A 21,168-nucleotide genomic window follows, 5' to 3' on the forward strand; every position below is an offset into this window, starting at 1 on the left:
CTGCTTAGTGTTCTGTTAGTTCATCTCACAGAGTTCCATCTGTATTTCGTGGATCTCTTTGCTAGTCTTATTTCTGTGGAATCTGAGAACAGATATTTCGGATCCCTTTGAAGACTATAGGGCCAAAGGAAATATCCTCCGATAACAAAGAGAAAGAAGCTTTCTGAGAAACTTCTTTGTGTTCTGTGAAATCATCTCACAGAGTTACAACTATTCCCTCAAGAAGCCTTTCGCTAAGACAGTTCTTGTGGAATTGGCAAAGTGATATTTGGAAGCCCATAGAGGGCTATGGTAAAAAAGGAAATATCCTCAGATGAAATCTGGAAAGAAGCTTTCTGAGAAACTCCTTAGTGTTCTGTTAATTCATCTCACAGAGTTACATCTGTATTTCGTGGATCTCTTTGCTAGCCTTATTTCTGTGGAATCTGAGAACAGATATTTCGGATCCCTTTGGAGACTATAGGGCCAAAGGAAATATCCTCCGCTAACAAAGAGAAAGAAGCTTTTTGAGAAACTTCTTTGTGTTCTGTGAAATCAACTCACAGAGTTACAACATTTCCCTCAAGAAGCCTTTCGCCAAGACAGTTCTTGTGGAATTGGCAAAGTGATATTTGGAAGTCCATAGAGGGCTATGGTGAAAAAGGAAATATCCTCAGAGGAAATCTGGAAAGAAGCTTTCTGAGAAACTGCTTAGTGTTCTTTTTATTTATCTCACCGAGTTACATCTGTATTTCGTGGATCTCTTTGCTAGCCTTATTTCTGTGGAATCTGAGAACACACATTTCGGATCCCTTTGGAGACTATAGGGCCAAAGGAAATATCCTCCGATAACAAAGAGAAAGAAGCTTTTTGAGAAACTTCTTTGGGTTCTGTGAAATCAACTCACAGAGTTACAACTTTTCCCTCAAGAAGCCTTTCGCTAAGACAGTTCTTGTGGTTTTGGCAAAGTGATATTTGGAAGCCCATAGAGGGCTATGGTGAAAAAGGAAATATCCTCAGAGGAAATCTGGAAAGAAGCTTTCTGAGAAACTGCTTAATGTTCTGTTTATTTATCTCACCGAGTTACATCTGTATTTCGTGGATCTCTTTGCTAGCCTTATTTCTGTGGAATCTGAGAACACACATTTCGGATCCCTTTGGAGACTATAGGGCCAAAGGAAATATCCTCCTATAACAAAGAGAAAGAAGCTTTTTGAGAAACTTCTTTGTGTTCTGTGAAATCATCTCACAGAGTTACAGCTTTTCCCTCTAAAAGCCTTTTGCTAAGACAGTTCTTGTGGAATTGGCAAAGTGATATTTGGAAGCCCATAGAGGGCTATGGTGAAAAAGGAAATATCCTCAGATGAAATCTGGAAAGAAGCTTTCTGAGAAACTGCTTAGTGTTCTGTTAATTCATCTCACAGAGTTACATCTGTATTTCGTGGATCTCTTTGCTAGCCTTATTTCTGTGGAATCTGAGAACAGATATTTCGGATCCCTTTGAAGACTATAGGGCCAAAGGAAATATCCTCTGATAACAAAGAGAAAGAAGCTTTCTGAGAAACTTCTTGTGTTCTGTGAAATCAACTCACAGAGTTACAGCTTTCCTCTCAAGAAGCCTTTCGCTAAGACAGTTCTTGTGGAATTGGCAAAGTGATATTTGGAAGCCCATAGAGGGCTATGGTGAAAAAGGAAATATCCTCAGAGGAAATCTGGAAAGAAGCTTTCTGAGAAACTGCTTAGTGTTCTGTTAATTCATCTCACAGAGTTACATCTGTATTTCGTGGATCTCTTTGCTAGCCTTATTTCTGTGGAATCTGAGAACAGATATTTCGGATTCCTTTGAAGACTATAGGGCCAAAGGAAATATCCTCGGATAACAAAGAGAAAAGAAGCTTCCTGAGAAACTTCTTTGTGTTCTGTGAAATCAACTCACAGAGTTACAGCTTTCCCCTCAAGAAGCCTTTCGCTAAGACAGTTCTTCTGGAATTGGCAAAGTGATATTTGGAAGCCCATAGAGAGCTATGGTGAAAAAGGAATTATCCTCAGAAGAAATGTTGAAAGAAGCTTTCTGAGAAACTTCTTAGTGTTCTGTTAATTCATCTCACAGAGTTACATCTGTATTTCGTGGATTTCTTTGCTAGCCTTATTTCTGTGGAATCTGAGAACAGATATTTCGGATCCCTTTGAAGACTATAGGGCCAAAGGAAATATCCTCCGATAACAAAGAGAAAGAAGCTTTCTGAGAAACTTCTTTGTGTTCTGTGAAATCAACTCACAGAGTTACAGCTTTCCCCTCAAGAAGCCTTTCGCTAAGACAGTTCTTGTGGAATTGGCAAAGTGATATTTGGAAGCCCATAGAGGGCTATGGTGAAAAAGGAAATATCCTCAGAGGAAATCTGGAAAGAAGCTTTCTGAGAAACTGCTTAGTGTTCTGTTAATTCATCTCACAGAGTTACATCTGTATTTCGTGGATCTCTTTGCTAGCCTTATTTCTGTGGAATCTGAGAAGAGATATTTAGGATCCCTTTGGAGACTATAGGGCTAAAGGAAATATCCTCCGATAACAAAGAGAGAGAAGCTTTCTGAGAAACTTCTTTGTGTTCTGTGAAATCAACTCACAGAGTTACAGCTTTCCCCTCAAGAAGCCTTTGGCTAAGACAGTTCTTGTGGAATTGGCAAAGTGATATTTGGAAGCCCTTAGAGGGCTATGGTGAAAAAGGAAATATCCTCAGATGAAATCTGGAAAGAAGCTTTCTGAGAAACTGCTTAGTGTTCTGTTAATTCATCTCACAGAGTTACATCTGTATTTCGTGGATCTCTTTGCTAGCCTTATTTCTGTGGAATCTGAGAACAGATATTTCGGATCCTTTTGGAGACTATAGGGCCAAAGGAAATATCCTCCGATAACAAGGAGAAAGGAGCATTTTGAGAAACATCTTTTTGTTCTTTGAAATCATCTCACAGAGTTACAGCTTTCCCCTCAAGAAGCCTTTCGCTAAGACAGTTCTTGTGGAATTGGCAAAGTGATATTTGGAAGCCCATAGAGGCCTATGGTGAAAAAGGAAATATCCTCAGAGGAAATCTGGAAAGAAGCTTCCTGAGAAACTGCTTAGTGTTCTGTTAGTTCATCTCACAGAGTTACATCTGTATTTCGTGGATCTCTTTGCTAGCCTTATTTCTGTGGAATCTGAGAACAGATATTTCGGATCCCTTTGAAGACTATAGGGCCAAAGGAAATATCCTCCGATAACAAAGAGAAAGAAGCTTTCTGAGAAACTTCTTTGTGTTCTGTGAAATCAACTCACAGAGTTACAACTTTTCCCTCAAGAAGCCTTTCGCTAAGACAGTTCTTGTGGTTTTGGCAAAGTGATATTTGGAATCCCATAGAGGGCTATGGTGAAAAAGGAAATATCCTCAGAGGAAATCTGGAAAGAAGCTTTCTGAGAAACTGCTTAATGTTCTGTTTATTTATCTCACCGAGTTACATCTGTATTTCGTGGATCTCTCTGCTAGCCTTATTTCTGTGGAATCTGAGAACACACATTTCGGATCCCTTTGGAGACTATAGGGCCAAAGGAAATATCCTCCTATAACAAAGAGAAAGAAGCTTTTTGAGAAACTTCTTTGTGTTCTGTGAAATCATCTCACAGAGTTACAGCTTTTCCCTCTAGAAGCCTTTTGCTAAGACAGTTCTTGTGGAATTGGCAAAGTGATATTTGGAAGCCCATAGAGGGCTATGGTGAAAAAGGAAATATCCTCAGATGAAATCTGGAAAGAAGCTTTCTGAGATACTGCTTAGTGTTCTGTTAATTCATCTCACAGAGTTACATCTGTATTTCGTGGATCTCTTTGCTAGCCTTATTTCTGTGGAATCTGAGAACAGATATTTCGGATCCCTTTGAAGACTATAGGGCCAAAGGAAATATCCTCTGATAGCAAAGAGAAAGAAGCTTTCTGAGAAACTTCTTGTGTTCTGTGAAATCAACTCACAGAGTTACAGCTTTCCCCTCAAGAAGCCTTTCGCTAAGACAGTTCTTGTGGAATTGGCAAAGTGATATTTGCAAGCCCATAGAGGGCTATGGTGAAAAAGGAAATATCCTCAGAGGAAATCTGGAAAGAAGCTTTCTGAGAAACTGCTTAGTGTTCTGTTAATTCATCTCACAGAGTTACATCTGTATTTCGTGGATCTCTTTGCTAGCCTTATTTCTGTGGAATCTGAGAACAGATATTTCGGATTCCTTTGAAGACTATAGGGCCAAAGGAAATATCCTCGGATAACAAAGAGAAAAGAAGCTTCCTGAGAAACTTCTTTGTGTTCTGTGAAATCAACTCACAGAGTTACAGCTTTCCCCTCAAGAAGCCTTTCGCTAAGACAGTTCTTGTGGAATTGGCAAAGTGATATTTGGAAGCCCATAGAGAGCTATGGTGAAAAAGGAAATATCCTCAGAAGAAATGTTGAAAGAAGCTTTCTGAGAAACTGCTTAGTGTTCTGTTAATTCATCTCACAGAGTTACATCTGTATTTCGTGGATTTCTTTGCTAGCCTTATTTCTGTGGAATCTGAGAACAGATATTTCGGATCCCTTTGAAGACTATAGGGCCAAAGGAAATATCCTCCGATAACAAACAGAAAGAAGCTTTCTGAGAAACTTCTTTGTGTTCTGTGAAATCAACTCACAGAGTTACAGCTTTCCCCTCAAGAAGCCTTTCGCTAAGACAGTTCTTGTGGAATTGGCAAAGTGATATTTGGAAGCCCTTAGAGGGCTATGGTGAAAAAGGAAATATCCTCAGATGAAATCTGGAAAGAAGCTTTCTGAGAAACTGCTTAGTGTTCTGTTAATTCATCTCACAGAGTTACATCTGTATTTCGTGGATCTCTTTGCTAGCCTTATTTCTGTGGAATCTGAGAACAGATATTTCGGATCCCTTTGAAGACTATAGGGCCAAAAGAAATATCCTCCGATAACAAAGAGAAAGAAGCTTTCTGAGAAACTTCTTTGTGTTCTGTGAAATCAACTCACAGAGTTACAGCTTTCCCCTCAAGAAGCCTTTCGCTAAGACAGTTCTTGTGGAATTGGCAAAGTGATATTTGGAAGCCCATAGAGGGCTATGGTGAAAAAGGAAATATCTTCAGATGAAATCTGGAAAGAAGCTTTCTGAGAAACTGCTTCGTGTTCTGTTAATTCATCTCACAGAGTTACATCTGTATTTCTTGGATCTCTTTGCTAGCCTTATTTCTGTGGAATCTGAGAACAGATATTTCGGATCCCTTTGGAGACCATACGGCCAAAGGAAATATCCTCCGATAACAAAGAGTAAGAAGCTTTTTGAGAAACTTCTTTGGTTTCTGTGAAATCATCACACAGAGTTACAGCTTTACCCTCAAGAAGCCTTTCGCTTAGACAGTTCTTGTGGAATTGGCAAAGTGATATTTGGAAGCCCATAGAGGGCTATGGTGAAAAAGGAAATATCCTCAGAGAAAATTTGGAAAGAAGCTTTCTGAGAAACTGCTTAGTGTTCTATTGATTCATCTCACAGAGTTACATCTGTACTTCCTGGATCTCTTTGCTAGACTTATTTCTGAGGTATCTGAGAACAGACATTTCGGATCCCTTTGAAGACTATAGGGTCAAAAGAAATATCCTCCGATAACAAAGAGAAAGAAGCTTTATGAGAAACTGCTTTGTGTTCTGTGAAATCATCGCACAGACTTACAGCTTTCCGCTCAAGAAGCCTTTCGCTAAGACAGTTCTTTTGGAATTGGCAAAGTGATATTTGGAAGCCCAAAGAGGGCTATGGCGAAAAAGGAAATATCCTCAGAGGAAATCTGGAAAGAAGCTTTCTGAGAAACTGCTTAGTGTTCTGTTAATTTATCTCACAGAGTTACATCTGTATTTCGTGGATCTCTTTGCTAGCCTTATTTCTGTGGAATCTGAGAACAGATATTTCGGATCCCTTTGAAGACTATAGGGCCAAAGGAAATATCCTCCGATAACAAAGAGAAAGAAGCTTTCTAAGAAACTTCTTTGTGTTCTGTGAAATCAACTCACAGAGTTACAGCTTTCCCGTCAAGAAGCCTTTCGCTAAGACAGTTCTTGTGGAATTGGCAAAGTGATATTTGGAAGCCCATAGAGGGCTATGTTGAAAAAGGAAATATCCTCAGAAGAAATCTGGAAAGAAGCTTTCTGAGAAACTGCTTAGTGTTTTGTTAGTTCATCTCACAGAGTTACATCTGTATTTCGTGGATCTCTTTGCTAGCCTTATTCTGTGGAATCTGAGAACAGATATTTCGGATCCCTTTGAAGACTATAGGGCCAAAGGAAATATCCTCCGCTAACAAAGAGAAAGAAGCTTTCTGAGAAACTTCTTTGGGATCTGTGAAATCATCTCACTGAGTTACAGCTTTCCTCTCAAGAAGCCTTTCGCTAAGACAGTTCTTGTGGAATTGGCAAAGTGATATTTGGAAGCCCATAGAGGGCTATGCTGAAAAAGGAAATATCCTCAGATGAAATCTGGAAAAAAGCTTTCTGAGAAACTGCTTAGTGTTCTGTTAATTCATCTCACAGAGTTACATCTGTATTTCGTGGATCTCTTTGCTAGCCTTATTTCTGTGGAATGTGAGAATAGATATTTCGGATCCCGTTGAAGACTATAGGGCCAAAGGAAATATCCTCCGATAACAAAGAGAAAGAAGCTTTCTGAGAAACTTCTTTGTGTTCTGTGAAATAACTTCACAGAGCTACAGCTTTCCCCTCAAGAAGCCTTTCGCTAAGACAGTTCTTGTGGAATTGGCAAAGTGATATTTGGAAGCCCATAGAAGGCTATGGTGAAAAAGGAAATATCCTCAGAGGATATCTGGAAAGAAGCTTTCTGAGAAACTGCTTAGTGATCTGTTAATTTATCTCACAGAGTTACATCTGTATTTCGTGGATCTCTTTGCTAGCCTTATTTCTGTGGAATCTGAGAACAGATATTTCGGAACCCTTTGAAGACTATAGTGCCAAAGGAAATATCCTCCGATAACAAAGAGAAAGAAGCTTTCGGAGGAACTTCTTTGTGTTCTGTGAAATCAACTCACAGAGTTACAGCTTTCCCCTCAAGAAGCCTTTCGCTAAGACAGTTCTTGTGGAATTGGCAAAGTGATATTTGGAAGCCCATAGAGGGCTATGGTGAAAAAGGAAATATCCTCAGATGAAATCTGGAAAGAAGCTTTCTGAGAAATGCTTAGTGTTCTGTCAGGTCATCTCACAGAGTTACATCTGTATTTCGTGAATCTCTTTGCTAGCCTTTTTTCTGTGGAATCTGAGAACAGATATTTCGGATCCCTTTGAAGACTATAGGGCCAAAGGAAATATCCTCTGATAACAAAGAGAAAGAAGCTTTCTGAGAAACTTCTTGTGTTCTGTGAAATCAACTCACAGAGTTACAGCTTTCCCCTCAAGAAGCCTTTCGCTAAGACAGTTCTTGTGGAATTGGCAAAGTGATATTTGGAAGCCCATAGAGGGCTATGGTGAAAAAGGAAATATCCTCAGAGGAAATCTGGAAAGAAGCTTTCTGAGAAACTGCTTAGTGTTCTGTTAATTCATCTCACAGAGTTACATCTGTATTTCGTGGATCTCTTTGCTAGCCTTATTTCTGTGGAATCTGAGAACAGATATTTCGGATCCCTTTGAAGACTATAGGGCCAAAGGAAATATCCTCGGATAACAAAGAGAAAAGAAGCTTTCGGAGAAACTTCTTTGTGTTCTGTGAAATCAACTCACAGAGTTACAGCTTTCCCCTCAAGAAGCCTTTCGCTAAGACAGTTCTTGTGGAATTGGCAAAGTGATATTTGGAAGCCCATAGAGAGCTATGGTGAAAAAGGAAATATCCTCAGAAGAAATGTTGAAAGAAGCTTTCTGAGAAACTGCTTAGTGTTCTGTTAATTCATCTCACAGAGTTACATCTGTATTTCGTGGATCTCTTTGCTAGCCTTATTTCTGTGGAATCTGAGAACAGATATTTCGGATCCCTTTGAAGACTATAGGGCCAAAGGAAATATCCTCCGATAACAAAGAGAAAGAAGCTTTCTGAGAAACTTCTTTTTGTTCTTTGAAATCAACTCACAGAGTTACAGCTTTCCCCTCAAGAAGCCTTTCGCTAAGACAGTTCTTGTGGAATTGGCAAAGTGATATTTGGAAGCCCATAGAGGGCTATGCTGAAAAAGGAAATATCCTCAGATGAAATCTGGAAAAAAGCTTTCTGAGAAACTGCTTAGTGTTCTGTTAATTCATCTCACAGAGTTACATCTGTATTTCGTGGATCTTTTGCTCGCCTTATTTCTGTGGAATCTGAGAACTGATATTTCGGATCCCTTTGAAGACTATAGGGCCAAAGGAAATATCCTCCGATAACAAAGAGAAAGAAGCTTTCTGAGAACCTTCTTTGTGTTCTGTGAAATCAACTCACAGAGTTACAGCTTTCCCCTCAAGAAGCCTTTCCCTAAGACAGTTCTTGTGGAATTGGCAAAGTGATATTTGGAAGCCCATAGAGGGCTATGGTGAAAAAGGAAATATCCTCAGAGGAAATCTGGAAAGAAGCTTTCTGAGAAACTGCTTAGTGTTCTGTTAATTCATCTCACAGAGTTACATCTGTATTTCGTGGATCCCTTTGCTAGCCTTATTTCTGTGGAATGTGAGAACAGATATTTCGGATCCCGTTGAAGACTATAGGGCCAAAGGAAATATCCTCCGATAACAAAGAGAAAGAAGCTTTCTGAGAAACTTCTTTGTGTTCTGTGAAATAACCTCACAGAGTTACAGCTTTCCCCTCAAGAAGCCTTTCGCTAAGACAGTTCTTGTGGAATTGGCAAAGTGATATTTGGAAGCCCATAGAGGGCTATGGTGAAAAAGGAAATATCCTCAGAGGATATCTGGAAAGAAGCTTCCTGAGAAACTGCTTAGTGATCTGTTACTTTATCTCACAGAGTTACATCTGTATTTCGTGGATCTCTTTGCTAGCCTTATTTCTGTGGAATCTGAGAACAGATATTTCGGAACCCTTTGAAGACTAGAGTGCCAAAGGAAATATCCTCCGATAACAAAGAGAAAGAAGCTTTCGGAGAAACTTCTTTGTGTTCTGTGAAATCAACTCACAGAGTTACAGCTTTCCCCTCAAGAAGCCTTTCGCTAAGACAGTTCTTGTGGAATTGGCAAAGTGATATTTGGAAGCCCATAGAGGGCTATGGTGAAAAAGGAAATATCCTCAGATGAAATCTGGAAAGAAGCTTTCTGAGAAATGCTTAGTGTTCTGTTAGGTCATCTCACAGAGTTACATCTGTATTTCGTGAATCTCTTTGCTAGCCTTATTTCTGTGGAATCTGAGAACAGATATTTCGGATCCCTTTGAAGACTATAGGGCCAAAGGAAATATCCTCTGATAACAAAGAGAAAGAAGCTTTCTGAGAAACTTCTTGTGTTCTGTGAAATCAACTCACAGAGTTACAGCTTTCCCCTCAAGAAGCCTTTCGCTAAGACAGTTCTTGTGGAATTGGCAAAGTGATATTTGGAAGCCCATAGAGGGCTATGGTGAAAAAGGAAATATCCTCAGAGGAAATCTGGAAGGAAGCTTTCTGAGAAACTGCTTAGTGTTCTGTTAATTCATCTCACAGAGTTACATCTGTATTTCGTGGATCTCTTTGCTAGCCTTATTTCTGTGGAATCTGAGAACAGATATTTCGGATCCCTTTGAAGACTATAGGGCCAAAGGAAATATCCTCGGATAACAAAGAGAAAAGAAGCTTCCTGAGAAACTTCTTTGTGTTCTGTGAAATCAACTCACAGAGTTACAGCTTTCCCCTCAAGAAGCCTTTCGCTAAGACAGTTCTTGTGGAATTGGCAAAGTGATATTTGGAAGCCCATAGAGAGCTATGGTGAAAAAGGAAATATCCTCAGAAGAAATGTTGAAAGAAGCTTTCTGAGAAACTGCTTAGTGTTCTGTTAATTCATCTCACAGAGTTACATCTGTATTTCGTGGATCTCTTTGCTAGCCTTATTTCTGTGGAATCTGAGAACAGATATTTCGGATCCCTTTGAAGACTATAGGGCCAAAGGAAATATCCTCCGATAACAAAGAGAAAGAAGCTTTCTGAGAAACTTCTTTTTGTTCTTTGAAATCAACTCACAGAGTTACAGCTTTCCCCTCAAGAAGCCTTTCGCTAAGACAGTTCTTGTGGAATTGGCAAAGTGATATTTGGAAGCCCATAGAGGGCTATGCTGAAAAAGGAAATATCCTCAGATGAAATCTGGAAAAAAGCTTTCTGAGAAACTGCTTAGTGTTCTGTTAATTCATCTCACAGAGTTACATCTGTATTTCGTGGATCTTTTGCTCGCCTTATTTCTGTGGAATCTGAGAACTGATATTTCGGATCCCTTTGAAGACTATAGGGCCAAAGGAAATATCCTCCGATAACAAAGAGAAAGAAGCTTTCTGAGAACCTTCTTTGTGTTCTGTGAAATCAACTCACAGAGTTACAGCTTTCCCCTCAAGAAGCCTTTCCCTAAGACAGTTCTTGTGGAATTGGCAAAGTGATATTTGGAAGCCCATAGAGGGCTATGGTGAAAAAGGAAATATCCTCAGAGGAAATCTGGAAAGAAGCTTTCTGAGAAACTGCTTAGTGTTCTGTTAATTCATCTCACAGAGTTACATCTGTATTTCGTGGATCCCTTTGCTAGCCTTATTTCTGTGGAATGTGAGAACAGATATTTCGGATCCCGTTGAAGACTATAGGGCCAAAGGAAATATCCTCCGATAACAAAGAGAAAGAAGCTTTCTGAGAAACTTCTTTGTGTTCTGTGAAATAACCTCACAGAGTTACAGCTTTCCCCTCAAGAAGCCTTTCGCTAAGACAGTTCTTGTGGAATTGGCAAAGTGATATTTGGAAGCCCATAGAGGGCTATGGTGAAAAAGGAAATATCCTCAGAGGATATCTGGAAAGAAGCTTCCTGAGAAACTGCTTAGTGATCTGTTACTTTATCTCACAGAGTTACATCTGTATTTCGTGGATCTCTTTGCTAGCCTTATTTCTGTGGAATCTGAGAACAGATATTTCGGAACCCTTTGAAGACTAGAGTGCCAAAGGAAATATCCTCCGATAACAAAGAGAAAGAAGCTTTCGGAGAAACTTCTTTGTGTTCTGTGAAATCAACTCACAGAGTTACAGCTTTCCCCTCAAGAAGCCTTTCGCTAAGACAGTTCTTGTGGAATTGGCAAAGTGATATTTGGAAGCCCATAGAGGGCTATGGTGAAAAAGGAAATATCCTCAGATGAAATCTGGAAAGAAGCTTTCTGAGAAATGCTTAGTGTTCTGTTAGGTCATCTCACAGAGTTACATCTGTATTTCGTGAATCTCTTTGCTAGCCTTATTTCTGTGGAATCTGAGAACAGATATTTCGGATCCCTTTGAAGACTATAGGGCCAAAGGAAATATCCTCTGATAACAAAGAGAAAGAAGCTTTCTGAGAAACTTCTTGTGTTCTGTGAAATCAACTCACAGAGTTACAGCTTTCCCCTCAAGAAGCCTTTCGCTAAGACAGTTCTTGTGGAATTGGCAAAGTGATATTTGGAAGCCCATAGAGGGCTATGGTGAAAAAGGAAATATCCTCAGAGGAAATCTGGAAGGAAGCTTTCTGAGAAACTGCTTAGTGTTCTGTTAATTCATCTCACAGAGTTACATCTGTATTTCGTGGATCTCTTTGCTAGCCTTATTTCTGTGGAATCTGAGAACAGATATTTCGGATCCCTTTGAAGACTATAGGGCCAAAGGAAATATCCTCGGATAACAAAGAGAAAAGAAGCTTCCTGAGAAACTTCTTTGTGTTCTGTGAAATCAACTCACAGAGTTACAGCTTTCCCCTCAAGAAGCCTTTCGCTAAGACAGTTCTTGTGGAATTGGCAAAGTGATATTTGGAAGCCCATAGAGAGCTATGGTGAAAAAGGAAATATCCTCAGAAGAAATGTTGAAAGAAGCTTTCTGAGAAACTGCTTAGTGTTCTGTTAATTCATCTCACAGAGTTACATCTGTATTTCGTGGATCTCTTTGCTAGCCTTATTTCTGTGGAATCTGAGAACAGATATTTCGGATCCCTTTGAAGACTATAGGGCCAAAGGAAATATCCTCCGATAACAAAGAGAAAGAAGCTTTCTGAGAAACTTCTTTTTGTTCTTTGAAATCAACTCACAGAGTTACAGCTTTCCCCTCAAGAAGCCTTTCGCTAAGACAGTTCTTGTGGAATTGGCAAAGTGATATTTGGAAGCCCATAGAGGGCTATGCTGAAAAAGGAAATATCCTCAGATGAAATCTGGAAAAAAGCTTTCTGAGAAACTGCTTAGTGTTCTGTTAATTCATCTCACAGAGTTACATCTGTATTTCGTGGATCTTTTGCTCGCCTTATTTCTGTGGAATCTGAGAACTGATATTTCGGATCCCTTTGAAGACTATAGGGCCAAAGGAAATATCCTCCGATAACAAAGAGAAAGAAGCTTTCTGAGAACCTTCTTTGTGTTCTGTGAAATCAACTCACAGAGTTACAGCTTTCCCCTCAAGAAGCCTTTCGCTAAGACAGTTCTTGTGGAATTGGCAAAGTGATATTTGGAAGCCCATAGAGGGCTATGGTGAAAAACGAAATATCCTCAGAGGAAATCTGGAAAGAAGCTTTCTGAGAAACTGCTTAGTGTTCTGTTAATTCATCTCACAGAGTTACATCTGTATTTCGTGGATCTCTTTGCTAGCCTTATTTCTGTGGAATGTGAGAACAGATATTTCGGATCCCGTTGAAGACTATAGGGCCAAAGGAAATATCCTTCGATAACAAAGAGAAAGAAGCTTTCTGAGAAACTTCTTTGTGTTCTGTGAAATAACCTCACAGAGTTACAGCTTTCCCCTCAAGAAGCCTTTCGCTAAGACAGTTCTTGTGGAATTGGGAAAGTGATATTTGGAAGCCCATAGAGGGCTATGGTGAAAAAGGAAATATCCTCAGACGATATCTGGAAAGAAGCTTCCTGAGAAACTGCTTAGTGATCTGTTACTTTATCTCACAGAGTTACATCTGTATTTCGTGGATCCCTTTGCTAGCCTTATTTCTGTGGAATCTGAGAACAGATATTTCGGAACCCTTTGAAGACTATAATGCCAAAGGAAATATCCTCCGATAACAAAGAGAAAGAAGCTTTCGGAGAAACTTCTTTGTGTTCTGTGAAATCAACTCACAGAGTTACAGCTTTCCCCTCAAGAAGCCTTTCGCTAAGACAGTTCTTGTGGAATTGGCAAAGTGATATTTGGAAGCCCATAGAGGGCTATGGTGAAAAAGGAAATATCCTCAGATGAAATCTGGAAAGAAGCTTTCTGAGAAATGCTTAGTGTTCTGTTAGGTCATCTCACAGAGTTACATCTGTATTTCGTGAATCTCTTTGCTAGCCTTATTTCTGTGGAATCTGAGAACAGATATTTCGGATCCCTTTGAAGACTATAGGGCCAAAGGAAATATCCACTGATAACAAAGAGAAAGAAGCTTTCTGAGAAACTTCTTGTGTTCTGTGAAATCAACTCACAGAGTTACAGCTTTCCCCTCAAGAAGCCTTTCGCTAAGACAGTTCTTCTGGAATTGGCAAAGTGATATTTGGAAGCCCATAGAGGGCTATGGTGAAAAAGGAAATATCCTCAGAGGAAATCTGGAAAGAAGCTTTCTGAGAAACTGCTTAGTGTTCTGTTAATTCATCTCACAGAGTTACATCTGTATTTCGTGGATCTCTTTGCTAGCCTTATTTCTGTGGAATCTGAGAAGAGATATTTCGGATTCCTTTGAAGACTATAGGGCCAAAGGAAATATCCTCGGATAACAAAGAGAAAAGAAGCTTCCTGAGAAACTTCTTTGTATTCTGTGAAATCAACTCACAGAGTTACAGCTTTCCCCTCAAGAAGCCTTTCGCTAAGACAGTTCTTGTGGAATTGGCAAAGTGATATTTGGAAGCCCATAGAGAGCTATGGTGAAAAAGGAAATATCCTCAGAAGAAATGTTGAAAGAAGCTTTCTGAGAAACTGCTTAGTGTTCTGTTAATTCATCTCACAGAGTTACATCTGTATTTCGTGGATTTCTTTGCTAGCCTTATTTCTGTGGAATCTGAGAACAGATATTTCGGATCCCTTTGAAGACTATAGGGCCAAAGGAAATATCCTCCGATAACAAAGAGAAAGAAGCTTTCTGAGAAACTTCTTTGTGTTCTGTGAAATCAACTCACAGAGTTACAGCTTTCCCCTCAAGAAGCCTTTCGCTAAGACAGTTCTTGTGGAATTGGCAAAGTGATATTTGGAAGCCCTTAGAGGGCTATGGTGAAAAAGGAAATATCCTCAGATGAAATCTGGAAAGAAGCTTTCTGAGAAACTGCTTAGTGTTCTGTTAATTCATCTCACAGAGTTACATCTGTATTTCGTGGATCTCTTTGCTAGCCTTATTTCTGTGGAATCTGAGAACAGATATTTCGGATCCCTTTGAAGACTATAGGGCCAAAAGAAATATCCTCCGATAACAAAGAGAAAGAAGCTTTCTGAGAAACTTCTTTGTGTTCTGTGAAATCAACTCACAGAGTTACAGCTTTCCCCTCAAGAAGCCTTTCGCTAAGACAGTTCTTGTGGAATTGGCAAAGTGATATTTGGAAGCCCATAGAGGGCTATGGTGAAAAAGGAAATATCTTCAGATGAAATCTGGAAAGAAGCTTTCTGAGAAACTGCTTAGTGTTCTGTTAATTCATCTCACAGAGTTACATCTGTATTTCTTGGATCTCTTTGCTAGCCTTATTTCTGTGGAATCTGAGAACAGATATTTCGGATCCCTTTGGAGACTATACGGCCAAAGGAAATATCCTCCGATAACAAAGAGTAAGAAGCTTTTTGAGAAACTTCTTTGGTTTCTGTGAAATCATCACACAGAGTTACAGCTTTACCCTCAAGAAGCCTTTCGCTTAGACAGTTCTTGTGGAATTGGCAAAGTGATATTTGGAAGCCCATAGAGGGCTATGGTGAAAAAGGAAATATCCTCAGAGGGAATTTGGAAAGAAGCTTTCTGAGAAACTGCTTAGTGTTCTATTAATTTATCTCACAGAGTTACATCTGTATTTCGTGGATCTCTTTGCTAGCCTTTTTTCTGTGGAATCTGAGAACAGATATTTCGGATCCCGTTGAAGACTATAGGGCCAAAGGAAATATCGTCCGATAACAAAGAGAAAGAAGCTTTCGGAAAAACTTCTTTGCGTTCTGTGAAATCATCTCACAGAGTTACAGCTTTCCCCTCAAGAAGCCTTTTGCTGAGACAGTTCTTGTGGAATTGGCAAAGTGATATTTGGAAGCCCATGGAGGGCTATGGTGAAAAAGGAAATATCCTCAGATGAAATCTGGAAAGAAGCTTTCTGAGAAACTGCTTAGTGTTCTGTTGATTCATCTCACAGAGTTACATCTGTATTTCGTGGATCTCTTTGCTAGCCTTATTTCTGTGGAATCTGAGAACAGATATTTCGGATCCCTTTGAAGACTATAGGGCCAAAGGAAATATCCTCCGATAACAAAGAGAAAGAAGCTTTCTGAGAAACTTCTTTGTGTTCTGTGAAATCAACTCACAGAGTTACAACTTTTCCCTCAAGAAGCCTTTCGCTAAGACAGTTCTTGTGGAATTGGCAAAGTGATATTTGGAATCAAATGGAGGGCTATGGTGAAAAAGGAAATATCATCAGATGAAATCTGGAAAGAAGCTTTCTGAGAAACTGCTTAGTGTTCTGTTGATTCATCTCACAGAGTTACATCTGTACTTCCTGGATCTCTTTGCTAGACTTCTTTCTGAGGTATCTGAGAACAGACATTTCGGATCCCTTTGAAGACTATAGGGTCAAAAGAAATATCCTCCGATAACAAAGAGAAAGAAGCTTTATGAGAAACTGCTTTGTGTTCTGTGAAATCATCGCATAGAGTTACAGCTTTCCGCTCAAGAAGCCTTTCGCTAAGACAGTTCTTTTGGAATTGGCAAAGTGATATTTGGAAGCCCAAAGAGGGCTATGGCGAAAAAGGAAATATCCTCAGAGGAAATCTGGAAAGAAGCTTTCTGAGAAACTGCTTAGTGTTCTGTTAATTTATCTCACAGAGTTACATCTGTATTTCGTGGATCTCTTTGCTAGCCTTATTTCTGTGGAATCTGAGAACAGATATTTCGGATCCCTTTGAAGATTATAGGGCCAAAGGAAATATCCTCCGATAACAAAGAGAAAGAAGCTTTCTGAGAAACTTCTTTGTGTTCTGTGAAATCAACTCACAGAGTTACAGCTTTCCCGTCAAGAAGCCTTTCGCTAAGACAGTTCTTGTGGAATTGGCAAAGTGATATTTGGAAGCCCATAGAGGGCTATGTTGAAAAAGGAAATATCCTCAGAAGAAATCAGGAAAGAAGCTATCTGAGAAACTGCTTAGTGTTTTGTTAGTTCATCTCACAGAGTTACATCTGTATTTCGTGGATCTCTTTGCTAGCCTTATTTCTGTGGAATCTGAGAACAGATATTTCGGATCCCTTTGAAGACTATAGGGCCAAAGGAAATATCCTCCGATAACAAAGAGAAAGAAGCTTTCTGAGAAACTTCTTTGGGATCTGTGAAATCATCTCACTGAGTTACAGCTTTCCTCTCAAGAAGCCTTTCGCTAAGACAGTTCTTGTGGAATTGGCAAAGTGATATTTGGAAGCCCATAGAGGGCTATGCTGAAAAAGGAAATATCCTCAGATGAAATCTGGAAAAAAGCTTTCTGAGAAACTGCTTAGTGTTCTGTTAATTCATCTCACAGAGTTACATCTGTATTTCGTGGATCTCTTTGCTAGCCTTATTTCTGTGGAATGTGAGAACAGATATTTCGGATCCCTTTGAAGACTATAGGGCCAAAGGAAATATCCTCCGATAACAAAGAGAAAGAAGCTTTCTGAGAAACTTCTTTGTGTTCTGTGAAATAACCTCACAGAGTTACAGCTTTCCCCTCAAGAAGCCTTTCGCTAAGACAGTTGTTGTGGAATTGGCAAAGTGATATTTGGAAGCCCATAGAGGGCTATGGTGAAAAAGGAAATATCCTCAGATGAAATCTGGACAGAAGCTTTCTGAGAAATGCTTAGTGTTCTGTTAGGTCATCTCACAGAGTTACATCTGTATTTCGTGAATCTCTTTGCTAGCCTTATTTCTGTGGAATCTGAGAACAGATATTTCGGATCCCTTTGAAGATTATAGGGCCAAAGGAAATATCCTCTGATAACAAAGAAAAAGAAGCTTTCTGAGAAACTTCTTGTGTTCTGTGAAATCAACTCACAGAGTTACAGCTTTCCCCTCAAGAAGCCTTTCGCTAAGACAGTTCTTGTGGAATTGGCAAAGTGATATTTGGAAGCCCATAGAGGGCTATGGTGAAAAAGGAAATATCCTCAGAGGAAATCTGGAAAGAAGCTTTCTGAGAAACTGCTTAGTGTTCTGTTAATTCATCTCACAGAGTTACATCTGTATTTCGTGGATCTCTTTGCTAGCCTTATTTCTGTGGAATCTGAGAACAGATATTTCGGATCCCTTTGAAGACTATAGGGCCAAAGGAAATATCCTCGGATAACAAAGAGAAAAGAAGCTTTCGGAGAAACTTCTTTGTGTTCTGTGAAATCAACTCACAGAGTTACAGCTTTCCCCTCAAGAAGCCTTTCGCTAAGACAGTTCTTGTGGAATTGGCAAAGTGATATTTGGAAGCCCATAGAGAGCTATGGTGAAAAAGGAAATATCCTCAGAAGAAATGTGGAAAGAAGCTTTCTGAGAAACTGCTTAGTGTTCTGTTAATTCATCTCACAGAGTTACATCTGTATTTCGTGGATCTCTTTGCTAGCCTTATTTCTGTGGAATCTGAGAACAGATATTTCGGATCCCTTTGAAGACTATAGGGCCAAAGGAAATATCCTCCGATAACAAAGAGAAAGAAGCTTTCTGAGAAACTTCTTTTTGTTCTTTGAAATCAACTCACAGAGTTACAGCTTTCCCCTCAAGAAGCCTTTCGCTAAGACAGTTCTTGTGGAATTGGCAAAGTGATATTTGGAAGCCCATAGAGGGCTATGCTGAAAAAGGAAATATCCTCAGATGAAATCTGGAAAAAAGCTTTCTGAGAATCTGCTTAGTGTTCTGTTAATTCATCTCACAGAGTTACATCTGTATTTCGTGGATCTCTTTGCTCGCCTTATTTCTGTGGAATCTGAGAACTGATATTTCGGATCCCTTTGAAGACTATAGGGCCAAAGGAAATATCCTCCGATAACAAAGAGAAAGAAGCTTTCTGAGAACCTTCTTTGTGTTCTGTGAAATCAACTCACAGAGTTACAGCTTTCCCCTCAAGAAGCCTTTCGCTAAGACAGTTCTTGTGGAATTGGCAAAGTGATATTTGGAAGCCCATAGAGGGCTATGGTGAAAAAGGAAATATCCTCAGAGGAAATCTGGAAAGAAGCTTTCTGAGAAACTGCTTAGTGTTCTGTTAATTCATCTCACAGAGTTACATCTGTATTTCGTGGATCTCTTTGCTAGCCTTATTTCTGTGGAATGTGAGAACAGATATTTCGGATCCCGTTGAAGACTATAGGGCCAAAGGAAATATCCTCCGATAACAAAGAGAAAGAAGCTTTCTGAGAAACTTCTTTGTGTTCTGTGAAATAACCTCACAGAGTTACAGCTTTCCCCTCAAGAAGCCTTTCGCTAAGACAGTTCTTGTGGAATTGGCAAAGTGATATTTGGAAGCCCATAGAGGGCTATGGTGAAAAAGGAAATATCCTCAGAGGATATCTGGAAAGAAGCTTCCTGAGAAACTGCTTAGTGATCTGTTACTTTATCTCACAGAGTTACATCTGTATTTCGTGGATCTCTTTGCTAGCCTTATTTCTGTGGAATCTGAGAACAGATATTTCGGAACCCTTTGAAGACTATAGTGCCAAAGGAAATATCCTCCGATAACAAAGAGAAAGAAGCTTTCGGAGAAACTTCTTTGTGTTCTGTGAAATCAACTCACAGAGTTACAGCTTTCCCGTCAAGAAGCCTTTCGCTAAGACAGTTCTTGTGGAATTGGCAAAGTGATATTTGGAAGCCCATAGAGGGCTATGGTGAAAAAGGAAATATCATCAGATGAAATCTGGAAAGAAGCTTTCTGAGAAATGCTTAGTGTTCTGTTAGGTCATCTCACAGAGTTACATCTGTATTTCGTGAATCTCTTTGCTAGCCTTATTTCTGTGGAATCTGAGAACAGATATTTCGGATCCCTTTGAAGACTATAGGGCCAAAGGAAATATCCTCTGATAACAAAGAGAAAGAAGCTTTCTGAGAAACTTCTTGTGTTCTGTGAAATCAACTCACAGAGTTACAGCTTTCCCCTCAAGAAGCCTTTCGCTAAGACAGTTCTTGTGGAATTGGCAAAGTGATATTTGGAAGCCCATAGAGGGCTATGGTGAAAAAGGAAATATCCTCAGAGGAAATCTGGAAAGAAGCTTTCTGAGAAACTGCTTAGTGTTCTGTTAATTCATCTCACAGAGTTACATCTGTATTTCGTGGATCTCCTTGCTAGCCTTATTTCTGTGGAATCTGAGAACAGATATTTCGGATCCCTTTGAAGACTATAGGGCCAAAGGAAATATCCTCGGATAACAAAGAGAAAAGAAGCTTCCTGAGAAACTTCTTTGTGTTCTGTGAAATCAACTCACAGAGTTACAGCTTTCCCCTCAAGAAGCCTTTCGCTAAGACAGTTCTTGTGGAATTGGCAAAGTGATATTTGGAAGCCCATAGAGAGCTATGGTGAAAAAGGAAATATCCTCAGAAGAAATGTTGAAAGAAGCTTTCTGAGAAACTGCTTAGTGTTCTGTTAATTCATCTCACAGAGTTACATCTGTATTTCGTGGATCTCTTTGCTAGCCTTATTTCTGTGGAATCTGAGAACAGATATTTCTGATCCCTTTGAAGACTATAGGGCCAAAGGAAATATCCTCCGATAACAAAGAGAAAGAAGCTTTCTGAGAAACTTCTTTTTGTTCTTTGAAATCAACTCACAGAGTTACAGCTTTCCCCTCAAGAAGCCTTTCGCTAAGACAGTTCTTGTGGAATTGGCAAAGTGATATTTGGAAGCCCATAGAGGGCTATGGTGAAAAAGGATATATCCTCAGAGGAAATCTGGAAAGAAGCTTTCTGAGAAACTGCTTAGTGTTCTGTTAATTCATCTCACAGAGTTACATCTGTATTTCGTGGATCTCTTTGCCAGCCTTATTTCTGTGGAATCTGAGAACAGATATTTCGGATCCCTTTGAAGACTATAGGGCCAAAGGAAATATCCTCCGATAACAAAGAGAAAGAAGTTTTCTGAGAAACTTCTTTGGGTTCTGTGAAATAAACTCACAGAGTTACAGCTTTCTCCTCAGGAATCCTTTCGCTAAGACAGTTCTTGTGGAATTGACAAAGTGATATTTGAAGCCCATAGAGGGCTATGGTGAAAAACGAAATATCCTCAGAGGAAATCTGGAAAGAAGCTTTCTAAGAAACTGCTTAGTGTTCTGTTAATTTATCTCACAGAGTTACATCTGTATTTCGTGGATCTCTTTGCTAGCCTTATTTCTGTGGAATCTGAGAACAGACATTTCGGATCCCTTTGAAGATTATAGGGCCAAAGGAAATGTCCTCCGATAACAAAGAGTAAGAAGCTTTCTGAGAAACTTCTTTGTGTTCTGTGAAATCAACTCACAGAGTTACAGCTTTCCCCTCAGAAGGCTTTCGCTAAGACAGTTCTTGTGGAATTGGCAAAGTGATATTTGGAAGCCCATAGAGGGCTATGGTGAAAAAGGAAATATCCTCAGATGAAATCTGGAAAGAAGCTTTCTGAGAAACTGCTTAGTGTTTTGTTAGTTCATCTCACAGAGTTACATCTGTATTTCGTGGATCTCTTTGCTAGCCTTATTTCTGTGGAATCTGAGAACAGATATTTCGGATCCCTTTGAAGACTATAGGGCCAAAGGAAATATCCTCCGATAACAAAGAGAAAGAAGCTTTCTGAGAAACTTCTTTGCGTTCTGTGAAATCATCTCACAGAGTTACAGCTTTCCCCTCAAGAAGCCTTTCGCTGAGACAGTTCTTGTGGAATTGG

Source organism: Macaca nemestrina, chromosome 7 (assembly GCF_043159975.1).
Source record: "Macaca nemestrina isolate mMacNem1 chromosome 7, mMacNem.hap1, whole genome shotgun sequence".
Taxonomy (NCBI): domain Eukaryota; kingdom Metazoa; phylum Chordata; class Mammalia; order Primates; family Cercopithecidae; genus Macaca; species Macaca nemestrina.